Source organism: Protopterus annectens, chromosome 2.part1 (assembly GCF_019279795.1).
Source record: "Protopterus annectens isolate FY-2018-M chromosome 2.part1, PAN1.0, whole genome shotgun sequence".
NCBI classification, from domain to species: Eukaryota; Metazoa; Chordata; order Ceratodontiformes; family Protopteridae; genus Protopterus; species Protopterus annectens.
In genome coordinates, this window is record NC_056729.1 from 1,930,759,536 (window position 1) to 1,930,775,508 (window position 15,973).

Consider the following 15,973-nt stretch of genomic DNA (forward strand, 5'->3'; position numbering starts at 1 on the left):
TGTGTGTGTGTGTGTGTGTGTGTGTGTGTGTGTGTGTGTGTGTGTGTGTCTGTGTGTCTGTGTGTCTGTGTCTGTGTATGTGCCTGGGATTTTGCCCTGTGGGAGTTTAATACTACAAAGCCTTCTCTGTATGGGTGTGCATCCATATGTGTCCATGTATGTGTGTGTATGTATGTCTGCATGTGTGAGTGTGCATGGGTATCTGTGTTTGTCTGTGTCTGTGTTTTTGCCATATTGGATTATCATACTACAAAGCCATCTCTGTATGGGTGTGCATATATGTGTGTGTGTGCGTGGGGGGGTGTTGAATGGTGCTGGTGCAACCATGATGCACGGACATGGTAGGGGAAACACTAGCCTGGTCACATCTCATCTGACAGCACAGTATTCAGTTCAGAGATACATGGTAACGATCCACTAATGAGGTGTTGCCTTTCCATGGATCTGAATTACAGATTATTTTCCTCATGCTGGTGGGTATCGCTGTGTTTTCCAATTAGTGCTAGCATTCCTAATCTTTCTGAATCCCGAGGATGGTATTTGACGCATTCAGTACATTTTTGCAAACTAACTACTCATCAAGGCTAAAGGAAAAATAAGTAGGGACTCTATTTATTCTTTACAGTTTACATATTTTATCAAATTGTAAATTTGTAAATGGATAACATGACTGGAGTTAATTAAAGATTTTCCTGTGAAACATATGCACTCACATTTCTCAGACTGATATGTATGAATATCACAATCAGAGCTGAATCATGGTTAAATGGGGCCCTAGGCAGGGTAATAGATCAGGGCCACCTCTCCCACAAGCCAACCCCCCCCCCGGCAGTACCCCCCGCACCATTCTGGTGTCCCATTACTTGGCTATTTCTCCCCAGTTACCATAAACACTCTTCAAACCTGTCAGTGTGCATAATATTTTCTTCTCTCCTTCTACAATGATCAGAGATATTTAAAACTTTTATTTTTAATTTTATAGCACAAACACTGACAGCCATTTGCTAAACAAAACAATACAGTCTCACAATGAAAACAGACTTAACATGAACAGTGAACGTCTCAGACCTTGCCACTCAAATTAATTGAAATGGCATTGAAACCAACATTCAAAGAAAATGAAATTGAGTGAATTTAGTGTACTTTTGGGCTGTTTTTAAACGACAGGCCCCTTGCACACATTTTTTGGACCATGCATACATGCCTGTATTCTTTGCTGTACCATCATGACTGTATTAAATTATATTTCTTGTATAATACAGCACCACTTGTTAGAGTTGTGTTTTAAATTCGTAGGTTTGAACAATTTTCCAGTAAGCAATGAAACAAAATGTATGAACCAATAATGACAAAACTACCCATTGCAGGACATTTCAACCACAAAAGGCCACTCAGACTTTTGTCATTAGAATCCACTAATACAAGTCAATATAACAGTCTGTGTAGAAGTAAAAGTCATCTGAATAATTCCACATTAAAGAGATACTAATCAAGAGGTTGCTGCTGGCAAACAACTTTACATTTCAGTATTTCATGTACAAATTCAATGCCTGCTGCCCTTGAAGAATAAACCAATCATGTTACATTTGAAAAAATGGAAAACTAGTAGTATTCATAGGTTCATACTAGGCTATCTGCCCTAGGGCATTTATAAGCCTAGCCAGAGTGTGTTTGGCTTTCGCCACCCATTTTAAATTAATTTTGCTATGCCCTTTTTCGAGGTTAGTATACTGTGCCTCTGTCTAACAGTGACGCAGAAGTGATACCCGGGGTAAACCTACGATCTCGCATCCACTCATCAAGATTCCTCTTGAAGAGAGTCAATGAGGGACTTTGCCTAACCTGGACTGGGATTTTATTCCAGAGTGAAAGGAGCCTCTGGGTTATGAATCTGTCCCTCCAGCATGTCCTATTTATTTCAATGCTGAGGTTCAAGTCTCTCGAGCACGTAGCTCGATGGGATTTGGATTTTCTGAGGTGCAGCATGTCCATTAATTCCGGGTTGGACATGGCTTTATACGTCAGGCACAGATCGCCTCTGAGCAGGCGGTATGCCACTGAATAGAGCTGGAGTTTCTTTAACCGGGCAGCATATGGCATCTGTTTGAGCCCTTTGATCCTCTTGGTGAGGTACTTTTGGAGTCTTTCTAGTTGCTGCAGGTGTCTGGTAAGGTACATCCCAAAAGGGGCATTGTACTCAATTATGGGCCTGATGAGGGATGAGTAAAGAGGCACGATGACCTCCCCTGATCTAGATGTGAATCCCTTCATGATTAGGTGGGCTATATAAAATGTTTTTCTAACCACTTTGGCCACGTGGTTGTCAAATGAGAGATTGCTACCAACTTGGGTCCCCAGGTTCCTAATTACTTCTTCTGTACTTAATGGATTACCACCTATGTGGTAATTTGTGGGCACTTTGTTTTTGACAAAGGGGATGACGATACACTTTTTGGTGTTTAGCTTGAGGCCATGGCTCTGGCACCAGTTGTCTGTTTCTATGAGGCCCTTTTGGAGGATGCTTGTGTCAGCTGGAGAGTCGAATATGGCGCCCAGTTTGCAGTCATCTGTAAACTTAGTCAGCCACAGTCCTTCCGTGTTGGCCTGTACCTCCGAGAAATATATACCGAACAAGAGAGGTCCCAGGACTGAGCCTTGTGGGATGCCACTTGTAACTGGTTTGGAGTCTGACATGGCTCCAGCAATTCTAACCATGTGGGTTCTGTCCTTGAGCCAGTTTGCAACCCATCTAGTGACATAGGGGTTTATATTTAAGCTGGTGAGCTTACCTACAATGCCCGAGTGGGGTATTGTATCGAAGGCTTTTGCGAGGTCCAGGTAGGCTGTGTGGACCACCTTCCCCTCATCAATGGCCTTGGTGACTGTTTCAAAGAAATCGACCAGGTTTAAGAGGCAGGATCTGCCCTTAATAAAGCCGAACTTGGTAGGATCCAGTGCCTGTAGGTCCCCAATATCTTTATTTATGAGGTCCATGATGATCCTTTCCATAGCTTTGCAGACCAAGCTAGTCAGGCTTATGGGGCGATAGTTTCCAGGATCTGTTGAGGCACCACCTTTGTGGAGAGGGACCACTGTTGCTGTATGCCACTCTTTGGGTACATATCCTGGAGTAAGGCTGAGATTGAACAGTAGTTTTATGTTTGGGTTTAGCTCTTCTTGGAGTTCATGTAGGACGCAGCCTGGGACACCGTCTGGTCCCATTGATGCTGTGTTTTTTGCTTTGGAGAGGGCAGCTCTTACCTGAGCATCTGAGATGTCAGGGGGGCAGCACTCTGCTGGGATAGATATTTGCCCTTTTGGTGGGGGGGGTGGAGAAGTTTGCGCTGAACCTGTCAGCTAGGATGTTGGCAATGTCTGTGTGTTTGTTGTATTTTTTGTCATTTTGGACTAATTCTGAGCATATCTGGGAATTCCCACCCAGGTTCCTAACATAACTTAAGAAAGCCTTGTGATTATCCTTAGTGTTCTGTGCAATTTTTCTCTCGAAGCTGGTCTTAGACGATTTTATGAGTGCCCGTAGTTTTTTGCTAATACTGATCAGAGATGCCTTCCCTTTTTGAAATTTTGCTCTATCATGTAGTAGCTTCCTCCTTCTATTGTATAGTTTGTTTATGGCTGGGGTCCAACAGACAGGACGTCTGCCTTTGGAGGACTGGGTCTTGGTTTTATTTGGGATTGCATGATCCATGCATTCCTGAAGGTGTTCATAGAATGCGTTTATAAAGGATTCTGCGGTCTGGGCAGTATTTTCCACAGGCTCGGGGGCTTTGAGGGATTTCACCTTGGTTTTGAGGAGTGTGAAATTTGCTTTAGAGAAGTTTTTCAGTGTGGTTTGCTGGGCAGGGGGTGGGGTCGGGATGTGAATATCCAATGAGATTAGTTTAAGGTCTGATCTTACCAGTGAGGGATACACTTCTGGTCTGGAGCATAGAGTCCCCATGTTGGTGATGATCAGGTCCAGTATGTTTTCCCCTCTTGTGGGAGTGGTAACAAGTTGTTCCATAGCATTTGAGTTTATAAATTCTAGGAACCTATGTTTGGGTAGTTAAAGTCACCCAATATAATGGTGTTTGGAGAGACCTTCATATTTTCCAGTGTTCTCAGGAAGGCTGAGTGGGGTTCCTGGGTTTGGGAGGGTGGTCTGTCACAGGCTATAAACTGGAAGGCAGTTTTAACCACTGTTAGTTGCACATGGATAGTCTCTGATGCTTTGTGCTGTGCCACCAACCTGGAGGTGTGGGTATCTTTGACAATATTGATACTCTCCCTCCTTTTGTGGTTTGGTCCAAGTTTTGGGGCAGAAAAGCATGGTATGAGGTATAACCTGGTAGTGCTGGGGTGCTCTCGGGAGCCTTGAACCAAGTTTCTGTTACTGCACAGATATCGATGTTCTCCATGCTAAGGAGAGTTTCGAGTGCGTGCATCTTGAGGTTTAGACTTCTGGCATTGAGTAGCATTACTCTTAGTTTCTTATCCCTTATGATACCTATGGAGGTGGGTTTGTCTTTTGAGCCTTGCCTAAAAAAGGCACTATGGGGGAAGCAAGAGCCTTTGCCAATATCCGAAAGCCCAGGGGTGACAGGTGCAAGCTGTCCCTAGCGAAGCATCGTGGCTTGTCGAGCATGTCATCTCAGGCTGACAGGCATTGGATCCCCTTTGAATGACACGAATACTTAAGCCAATTGTTGAAATTGATCATCTTGTCTTCATATTGTGGCATCATTCTTGCTGAGGGTAAGATGCTACTCAAGGTCAGGGTCATACCGGCCTGGGCCACATGCTCAGAGAGCTCCTCTATGTCTCTTTTCATGTAGTCCAGGGAGGTAAGTCTCAGGTCATTCACACCAGCATGGACAATGACCGAGTCATATTTGTACTTGCCTTGGAGTGACCTGAGTGCTTGTGTTATGTGATGGATCCTAGCACCCAACAGGCAGCTCACAGTGACCTTCTCCTTGTTCAGCCTGGTGAGCGGGACGTCAGTGTGCCTGATGATAGAGTCACCTATTACAAGTGTATCAGGTGTGTTGTTTAGCCTTAAGGGCTGTGACTGTTCGGCACACTGGCTTTGTGAGCTATGTGTTGCACGTGTTTTGTTTTGGGGTAGCGGTTGCTTGGGTGTCTGCTTTGGAGGTCTCTGCTGCTTAGGCAGATTTTAATTTAGAGCCTCCGAGTATGTTTTTGTGTGTTTATGTGTTTGGTTTGCTGTCATGGTAGGTCTATGTGAGACTGGAATCGTAGTGAGCGTGGTTTCCTTCTCCTCCTGACTGGTTACGCCAGTACTGAGTTGAGAGAGCTTAGCCTCCAGTTTGGCTATATGGTTGCATCTCTCACATGTGTTGGAATTTGTTGGGAGGAGGAGAGGGTTGTCTGTGTACATGAGGCAGTTGTAACATTGCCTCAAGATTCCCAGATTCACCAGCTGGACCAGACAGGAGATTGACAACTGACCTTTGGGCATGCTAAAATAGTATTGGGAATTCCTTTATAATTGAAAAAAAGGGCCAGTGGGGAACAAGGTACTCAAGGGGAGTGTGTGAGGGTGTATTGCTTTTAATTTTTTGTGCTGACTTATATAATTGCTTTAGTGAGCAAGAGCCAGGTAACTTAAATGCAATGTGTTACCGGCAACTTAAATGCAAAAACGACAAACAGTAACTTTCTTTCAAGTGAAACAAGGAAATAAGTACAGTAAGCAATGCATATTTCACTAGGGATCCACAGAAGCGCTGAAAAGCCACGTTTTAGGTGGAATTAGCATTTCAGGGAAATAACAAGCAAACAAACAACAAGTATACAAACAAAGCTAGATTCACCTGTGATCAAAGCCAGATCCAGCATTAGGCAATTGTCTAGGTAGTCACCTAGAACTCACTAGCCAGATAGCTACCACAAAACTTATATTTCTTCTTTACCCCAAAACAAAACACAGCATTGTGTGTGTGTGTGTTTGTGTACAAAATGCCCCAGTTAGGGATGGTAGGTTAATTAACTCATTCAGACTCAATCTCTGTACACATAGGGAATAGTTTTTGAATCAGTAATAGGATCATAGTTATGATGCATCTCATCCAAAGGAGGACACACTCAGGAGTGCAGCACCCCCATCCCACTTTAAAGGGGGCAGTGCAATATTATGACTCCTATGGTGTGGGAGTAGAATTCACAGCCATCTGCACTAACGGAAAGCATGCCATCTATTGTGCTACTAACACTGGCTTTTTAAATGTTATAGCACAAACACTTATAGCCATTTGTTAAACAAAACAGTTGCACATTTAAATCAGACTTAGCATGACCAACAGTTAAATTCTCTTCCCCTGAAACACAGCATTCCTTGAAATGCACAGAAACTCAACATGCTTTGAAAATATACAGAAACTCAGCAGTCCTTAAAATTCACTTGCTGATGATAGTTTGGCAGTTGGTGTAGACGATTCAAGGTACAGGGATTGAGTCTGAATGAGTTAATTAACCTACCATCCCTAACTGGGGCATTTTGTACACAAACACACACACACACAGTGCATGCATCCTTAAAAAAGAAATATAAGTTTTGTGGTAGCTCCCTGGCTAGTGAGTTATAGGTGACTACCTAGACAATTGCCTAATGCTGGATCTGGCTTTGATCACAGGTGAATTATCAGCAATTCACAACTAATTGTGCTAAGTTACTTCAGTAGCACAACCATCATGCTAAATGGTTGTAGTTTTCATGATCTAAAGCAGCGGTTCCATCATATGGAACATCCTTTACTTCTGTACAAGCTGTAAACAGAAGAATTTCAATAAAGCCACTGTAGGCATGGAGGTCCCCAGAGATAAGGAAGGAGTCATGTTTATTGTAGTGGTTCAGCATAGGTTCATAGGTAGGTACTAGGCTATCGTCCCAAGGGCCTACTTAAGCCTAGCCAACAAGGTTCCCTGGCTTACGCCACCCAAGAAAGTTATTTTCCTGTGCTACTGTCGAGCAGAGACACAGAAGTGATCCCCGGGGTGTATTTCCTATTTCCCATCCACTCATCAAGATTTTTCTTGAAGAGTGCTAATGAAGAACTTTGCTTGACATAGATGGGCAGCCTGTTCAAGAGTATGGGAAGTCTCTGGGACAGAAATCTATCCCTCCAGCATGTCCTGTTTATTGTGGTGACAAGGTTTAGGTCCCTAGAGCATTTAGCTTGGAGAGATTGGGATTTCTTTAGGTGTAGCATGTCCAACAGCTCTTGGTTTGACATAGCTTTATATGTTAGGCAGAGATCACCTCGGAGTAGGCAATTTGCTACCGAGTAAAGCTGGAGTTTTTTAAGTCGGTCAGTGTAGGGCATTTGTTTGAGGCCAGCAATCCTCTTTGTGAGGTACTTCTGTGGCCTTTACAGCTGCTGCAGATGTCTTGTGAGGTACATTCCAAAAGGGGCGTTGTCCTCTATAATGGGTCTAATGAGTGTTGAGTAGAGGGGAACAATGACCTCGTTTTTCCTGGATGAGAACCCTTTTATGATGATGTGTGCCACATAGAAGGACTTCCTGACTACTGTGGCGATGTGACTATCAAAGGAGAGACTACTGTCCACCTGGGTCCCAAGGTCTCTTATCACGCATTTGGTGTTAAGTAGATTGCTGCCTATGTGGTAGTTCATGGCTACAGAGTTTTTACCAAAGGGGATGACACTGCACTTTTTGGCACTGAGCTTTTGGCCATGGCTCTCACACCAGGCATCTGTCTCAGTGAAGCCCTTTGGTAGGATATCCACATCATTTGGGGACTTGACTATGGCTCCTAGTTTGCAGTCATCTGTGAACTTCATTAGCCAGAGGCCTTCTGTGTTAGCTTGTACTTCAGAGAAGTAGATACCAAACAGGAGAGGTCCCAGGACTGAACCCTGTGGTACTCCACTTGTCACTGCTTTGAGGTCAGATTTGGAGTCTGCAACTTTTACAGTGTGCCTTCTGTCAGTGAGCCACTTGGCAACTCATCTTGTGATGTAGGGATTTATACCTAGTTTAGTGAGTTTAGCTATAATTTCAGAATGGGGGATGGTGTCGAAAGCCTTGGCGAGGTCAAGATAGGCTGTGTGAACCACCTTACCCTCATCTACGGCTTTGGTGACTGCCTCAAAGAAGTCGATCAGGTTCAGAAGGCATGATCTGCCTTTCACAAACCCGAACTGGGTGGGATCCAGAGTTTGGAGGTTACCAATGTCTTTGTTTATGAGTTTCATGATGATACGTTCCATGGCCTTGCAGACCAGGCTCATCAGGCTAATAGTTCCCGGGATCAGTGGTGGCTTCCCCTTTGTGGAGTGGGATAACTGTTGCTGTGCACCATTCAGTGGTCACAAAGCCTGATCTAAGGCTATTATTGAACATGGTGCTTAGGTGGGGAGCCAGCTCGTTCTGAAGTTCATGTAAAATGCAGCCTGGGATGTTGTCCAGTCCCATGGATGCTGTGTTTTTGGCTTTAGAGAGTGCAGCTTTTACTTGTGTAGTTGTGATTACAGGGACTCTGCATTCTTCCTGTATAGATATGGGCCCTTTAGGGGGTGAGAGGGGGGTAAAGTCAACATCAATGTCAACGTCAGCATCAACAAATGTTGTGGTGGGTGCAAGTGGGTGTGATGCAGATGATGTGGTGTCTGCGTAACTGGAACCCACGATACTCACAAGGCATTGTACTGTTTGCTGTGGCTGACACTATTCAAACTACGAACAGAGTAAACAATGGGAAGGACATGCTGCTAGAGGTGTGGAGTTCCAGAGTCACATTTTGAGGCAAGGATGCAAGATAAAAATGGGGGGAATTTGTACATACTACTAAATTAAGTTAATAAACCAAGGTTAAAATATATACATGGAGAGGAGGCTATACATAGCACTAACTATAATTGATAATCTGTTGCAAAAGTGGGGGAGGCAGTGGTCATAATCATGTGCATCCCATTGGGGGAACACATTGAGCCCCAACACTGCAAAGCCAGCACAGTAGACACTGCCAGCAATAATGTCTTGGCAGTTCAACCACACCTCTGGAAAATATGCTCTCTGACATTCTGCAATGTGTCAGTGCATCTGTTGCTTTTGCTCTCCTTTCATTGACCCTACCACTTAATATATTGTTACAGGTATCTGTTACTGTGTCCTTTCACTTTTGAAAGTGATGATGAATACACTATTCCCACTTCCTCATGTTTTGTATACATTTGTATACTATGATGTCTGATGTACATCTTGGGCAGTCCATGCACTTCTCTGCATAGCCTATGTATGATAATGTATGCAGCATTTTATTCTGTATTGTCTGAATCATGGCTCAAAATTGTTGACCAGATTCTGCCTCCTTCCAGGTATTGCAATGTGCTGCACCTGCTTCTGCCACAGCTGAGATGCAGCTGTTGTTGCCTTGTCTTCCCCTGACTTTGCACACTTCCTTTCTGCTGCTACGACTACTGCTATGAGAGGCCCTGCCATAATGTTCCTCTGCCTTTATAGTTGTTTCTACAGTGCCATTGTTTAGTATAGCACACAGAACAAACAGCTTGCTGCATGTGTGCGGACTGTAATCAGTATTCCTCCTATGCTGTATCGGCATGTGTGTAGACTGCATTCAGTATTCCTGAGGTGTATCTGAATATATGCAGACTGTACTTATTACTCCTCCTGGGGTGTATCTACATGTGTGTGTGGACTCTACCCAGTACTCCTCCTGACATGTATCTGCATGTGTGTGGACTTTACTTAGTAATCCTGAGGTGTATCTGCATGTGTGTGGATTGTACTTAGTACGTATTGCTGCATATGGGTGGACTGTACTCAGTACTCCTGAGGTGTATCTGCATGTGTGTGGACTGTAGTCAGTAGTACTGAGGTGTATCTGCATGTATGTGGACTGAACTCAGTACACCTCCTGATGTGTATCTGCATGCATGAAGACTGTACTCAGTACTCCTCCTGACATGTATCTGCATGTGTGTAGACTGTACTCACTATTACTGAGGTGTATCTGCATGTGTGTGGACTGCACTCAGTAATCCACCTGAGGTGTACCTGCATGTGTCTGGGCTGTACTCAATAATCCTCCTAACATGTATCTGAATGTGTGGACTGTACTCAGTACTCCTAAGGTGAATCTGCATGTATGTGGACTGTACTAAGTACTCCTCCTGAGGTGTATCTGCATGTATGTGGACTGTTCTCAATAATCCTGCTGGGGTGTATCTGCATGTCTGTGGACTGTCCTCAGTAATCCTGAGTTGTATCTGCATGTGTGTGGACTGTACTAAGTACTCCTCCTGAGGTGTATCTGCATGTATGTGGACTGTTCTCAATAATCCTCCTGAGGTGTATCTGCATGTCTGTGGACTGTACTCAGTAATCCTGAGGTGTATCTGCATGTGTGTTGACTGTCAGTACTCCTCCTGATGTGAATCTGCATGTGTGTGGACTGTACGCAGTACTCCTCCTGACATGAATCTTCATGTGTGTGGACTGTACACAGAACTCCTCTTGATGTGTATCTGCATGTGTGTAGACTGTACTCGGTACTCCTGATGTGTATCTGCATGGGTGTGGACTGTACTCAGTACTCCTCCTGAGGGGTATCTGCATGTGTGTGGACTATACTCAGTACTCCTGAGGTGTATCTCCATATGTGTGTGCCTGTACTCAGTACTGCTCCTGAGGAGAATCTGCATGTGTTGTGGACTGTACTCAGTAGTCCTGAGTTGTATCTGCATGTGTGTGGACTGTACGTAGTCCTACACCTGACATATGTCTACATGTGTGGGGTACTCAGTACTCCTAAGGTGTATCTGCATGTGTATGTGGACTGTACTCAGTACTTCTCCTGAGGTGTATTTGCATGTGTGTGGACTGTACTCAGTACTCTTCATGACATGTGTATGCATGTGTATAGACTGTACTCAGTACTTCTGAGGTGTATCTGCATGTGTGTGGACTGTGCTCAGTAATCTTCCTGAGGTGTATGTGCATGTGTGTGGAATATACTCACTACTCCTGAGGTGTATTTGTATGTGTGTGGACTGTACTTAGTAATCCTCCTGAGGTGTACCTGCATGTGTGTAGACTGTACTCAATACTCCTGATGTGAATCTGCATGTGTGCGGACTGTAGTCAGGACATCTGAGGTGTATCTGCATGTGTGCGGACTGTACTAATTTATCCTCCTGAGGTATATCTGCATGTGTGCAGACTGTACTCAATACTCCTGTGTTGTATCTGTATGTGTATGTAGACTGTACTGAGTACTCCTGTGGTGTATCTGCATGTGTATGGGCTGTACTCAGTAATCCTCTTGACATGTATCTGCATGTGTGTAGACTGTACTCAGTACTCCTGAGGTGTATCTACATGTATGTGGACTGTACTCATTACTCCTGAGGTCTATCTGCATGTGTGTGGACTGTACTCTGTACTCCTGAGGTGTATCTGCATGTCTTTGGACTTTACTCAGTACTCCTCCTGAGGTGTATCTGCATGTGTGTGGACTGTTCTCAGTACTTCTCTTGAGGTGTATCTTCATGTCCGTGGACAGTACTCAGTACTCCTTCTGAGGTCTATCTGCATGTGTGTGGACTGTTCTCAGTACTTCTCTTGAGGTGTATCTTCATGTCCGTGGACAGTACTCAGTACTCCTCCTGAGGTGTATCTGCATGTGTGTGGACTGTACTCATTATTCTTCACAAAGTATATCTGCTTGTACTAAGACTGTATTCAGTACTCTTATGGTGCATCTACATATGTGTGTGGACTGTACTCACTACTCCTGAGGTGTATGTGCATGTGCTTGGGCTATACTCAGTGCTCCTCCTGTGGGATATCTGCATGTGTGTGGACTGTTCTCAGTACTCCAGAGGTGTATCTGCATGTGTGTGGACTGTTCACAGTACTCTTTCTGACATGTATCTGCATGTGTGTGGACGATACTCAGTACTCCTCAGGTGTATCTGCATGTGTGTGGACTGTACTCAGTATTCCAGAGGTGAATCTGCATATGTGTGGACTGTAGTCAGTACTTCAGAGGTGTATCTGCATGGGTGTGGACTGTACTCAGTATGTGTATCTGCATGTGTGTGGAGTGTACTCAGTACTCTTGAGGTGTATCTGCATTTGTGTGGACTGTACTGAGTACTCTTCCTGATGTGTATCTGCATGTGTGTGCACTGTATTCATACCTCATCCTCAGAGCAAAGCCATACATAGAAGTGGGACAAAGGCCCAAAAATAAGGACAATTTTTAAGCATTGCTCTTATAACCTTAGAAAGATAATAGAATATCTTGCATTAGTATGAATTTTCTGAAGGATATGAAATCTGAAACTCAAATGTCTGTCATTATTTTCTAACTTCAGTCTTTAATGATTTACCACTAATTTGCCAAAAAAACTATTTTATGAAAAATGAACCAAAAATGTGATGCAAAAATATAAAATAGCCACACAATACAGCTGGGAACCTGTCAAAGAAGGGACACTTTTTTAATAATAGTACTGCTAGCTTGAGCAGCTGACAAAATAAAAGAATCTACATGCATTTCTGAAATAAAAGTAATCTATAACTCTTGATTATTACAGTTATTTCTAAATTGTAAACCCTCCATGTTTTCTTCCACAATTGCTATTTTGCGGAGGGATTATTAAGGGAAGAGCAACATTTTGAGCCAAATTCGGGGACAGTTAAGAGGTTTGGCTATGCCTAATTCTATAAAGCAATTTATTTGCATGTACCTCTCAACCTGTTAATGCAATAAATCTGGACAAGGCCAGATGTAATGGGGGAACATATAAACAGTACGAAATATTGTTCTTGTATAAACTGAGACAGTTGATAGAACAGGTTTTACTTTAGCATGCATTTTTCTGAAGGTTATGAAGCCTGAAACTCAGTGTGTCATTATTTAGTGACTTAATTCCTAAATGATTTTCCAGAAAACCACCAATATTATGAGGAACAAACCAAAAATAAGAAGCAAAAATCTATTCATTCTGTGAAAATCTGGACAGTTGGGAGGTATAGTTCAGCTGGGGCTGTCTTTGAGTTTGCCGTCCTTCCCCCTCACAAAATCATGGTCGAATGGAGCCCCCCCCCCCTTGCATACATTCCACTGATCCATTACTTGGCTATTTCACTCCATTTACCATAAACACTAATGCGCATACTGCTTTACTTCTATGATGATCTGGATTTCATTTGAAGGTTTTATTTTGCATTTTACAGCACAAACACCAAGACATCTGCTAAGCAAAACAACGCAGTCTTACAATGTAAACAGGCTTAGCATTAAAAACTTCTCTGACCTTGAAATGCACATTCAATGAAACAGCATTGAAACCCACATTCAAAGAAAATACATTTTGCCAGTGGCAGATAAAGATTAACTTTGGGCTGTTTTCAAATCATAGGCCCCTTGCACATGAAACATACATGTGCTCTTTGATACATCTTCCTGATTCTACTAAATTATATTCCTTGTACAATACAGTACAGTTGTTAGACGGCATTTTAAATTTATTGTTTTGAACATTTTCCAGTAAACAATGAAACAAAATGCATGCACCAATGACAAAACTACCCAATTCAGAACATTTCCATCATAAAAGCCTACTCAACCTTCTACAGTCCACCAGTATCAATAAATATGCACAATCTCTGAAGGAGTAAAAGTCATCTAAATAATTCCACATTAAAGAAATCTGTAACAATGAAGAGGTTGCTGCTAGCAAACAACTTTATATGTCACTGTTTATTCATCTACAAATAAAGTGCCTGTTGCCCTTGAAGAATAAATTGCCTATGTTGCATGCATTAAAAAAATAAATAAATAAATAAGCTAGTAATATCGCAATCGGGACTGTATGGCAAACTGATAACAGGTTCATAGTTACTACTCTAGGTATCTTTGCCAAAAAGGACTGCAGCATCCACCCCCTTTACAACACAGTACAGTATCAGCAATGCATCTATCTCTACTGTGGGAGTAGAACCCACAGCCTTCTGCATCAAAAGCAAGTATACTACCTGTTGTGCTATTAATGCAAACAGACTCAGAAAAAGCAGCACTAAAGTTTTGTTCCCCTGCAGCTCTCAGCTCCTTATAAAATCTACTTGACACGCAGTTGTATCTCTGAACTTTGCAGCACAAGAAATCTGGAAAAAGCCGAAATTTATTGGCGGGGGGCAACCAGGGACACATTTTAAACATTGCTTGTATAATGTTGGAAAGTTGCTAGAATAAAATGCTGTGTTACCACCATACATTTCACTGCCACGTCTTTAACCCAGGGGACCCTGTGCAAAACAGTCAGAGAAACATACCACTATGCCAAATCAGCTGTTTTGTAAAAGAGAGGAAGACAAACTTAAATGGCTACCATTTAGTGAATTCAGTTCTCAGCATAGCTGTCAACCTCTTGGCACAAAACACCAGAACAAAGCCAATAATGGGGGGAATACAGCCCCCAAACATATTCAGTGAATTCAGTTCTCACTATAGCTCTCAACCTCTTAGCAAAAACATGTGGACAAAGCCAATAATGGTGGTGAATACATCCCCAAACATTCAATGAATACAGTTCTCACCATAGATAACTCTCAACCTTAACACAAAATACCTGGACAACGCCAATAATGGGGGGAATACAGCCCCCAAACATATTCAGTGAATTCAGTTCTCACTATATCTCTCAACCTCTTAGCAAAAAACATGTGGACAAAGCCAGTAATGGGGGGGGGAATACAGCCCCCCACACATTCAATGAATACAGTTCTCACCTTAGATAACTCTCAACCTTAGCACAAAATATCTGGACAAAGCCAATAATGGGGGAATACAGTCCCAAAAATAGGGGCAAATTTCAAATATCCATGTTATAAACTCAGACAACTGCTAGAACAATTTTGTGTTGCCATGTACTTTCTGAAGTCTGAAATTCAAATGCCTGTTATTTTTTAAACATTTAACCAGGAAACTAGTCTGACTTGGAACAAAAGACAATTTTCAGCAGAGCAGAGAGAAATGCCAAGCACATCTTTGCAAGATGAGAGAACATGCAGACACCACACAGAAGGCACCCCAGCCAAGAATCAAACCAGAGAACCTGTAGCTGTTAGGCCGCAATGCTACCAGTGCATCACTACACTATAGACTTTTCAAGGAAAAATGTAGATACAGAAACCACAGATTTTATGATGAACAGAACAAATATGAGGCAAAAATCTGAAAGTTTTTTTTTTAGAAATGGTGGTGGATATGGAATTCAGGTCCTTGCTACCTGCATCCAAGGTACAGGGCTCAAGCCTGAGTATCTCTAGCCACCACCATTTGCTCTCTCTAGCCACCAGTATATTGTAACTGGGGCATTTCACACACACACACACACACACACACACACACACACACACACACACACACACACACACACACACACACACGCGCACACACACACACACACACACACACACACACACACACACACACACACACACAAAAATTCAGAGCCTGTGCAATGAAAGTCCTGTGAGAGTAGCTCACCTCTCTTGATCTGCCTGCAGCTGAAGCAGTCTGGACCTCCTCTTCTGTGTGGTTGTAACTGCACTGATTCCTGGGTGCATTTGCAGCAATGATTGCTGGGTACCTATCTAGCTCTATCTGGACTGCTGATAAAGGCAGTCTGAGGTCTTCACATGTCTGTGCATGCGCAGAGGAGTTGGGACTTGTGCTTTTTTCTGTTTTTGTTTTTTAGTTTTAAAGATTTTTCTTTTTTTTTTCTAGGTGGGAGGGCTGCAGTCCGGCAGTCCAATAGCACTAGCCGCCCCTGGTACTCAGTACTCCTAAGGTGTATCTGCATGTGTGTGTGTGTGGACTGTACTCAGTACTCCTCCTGAGGTGTATTTGCATGTGTGTACTCAGTACTCTTCATGACATGTGTATGCATGTGTA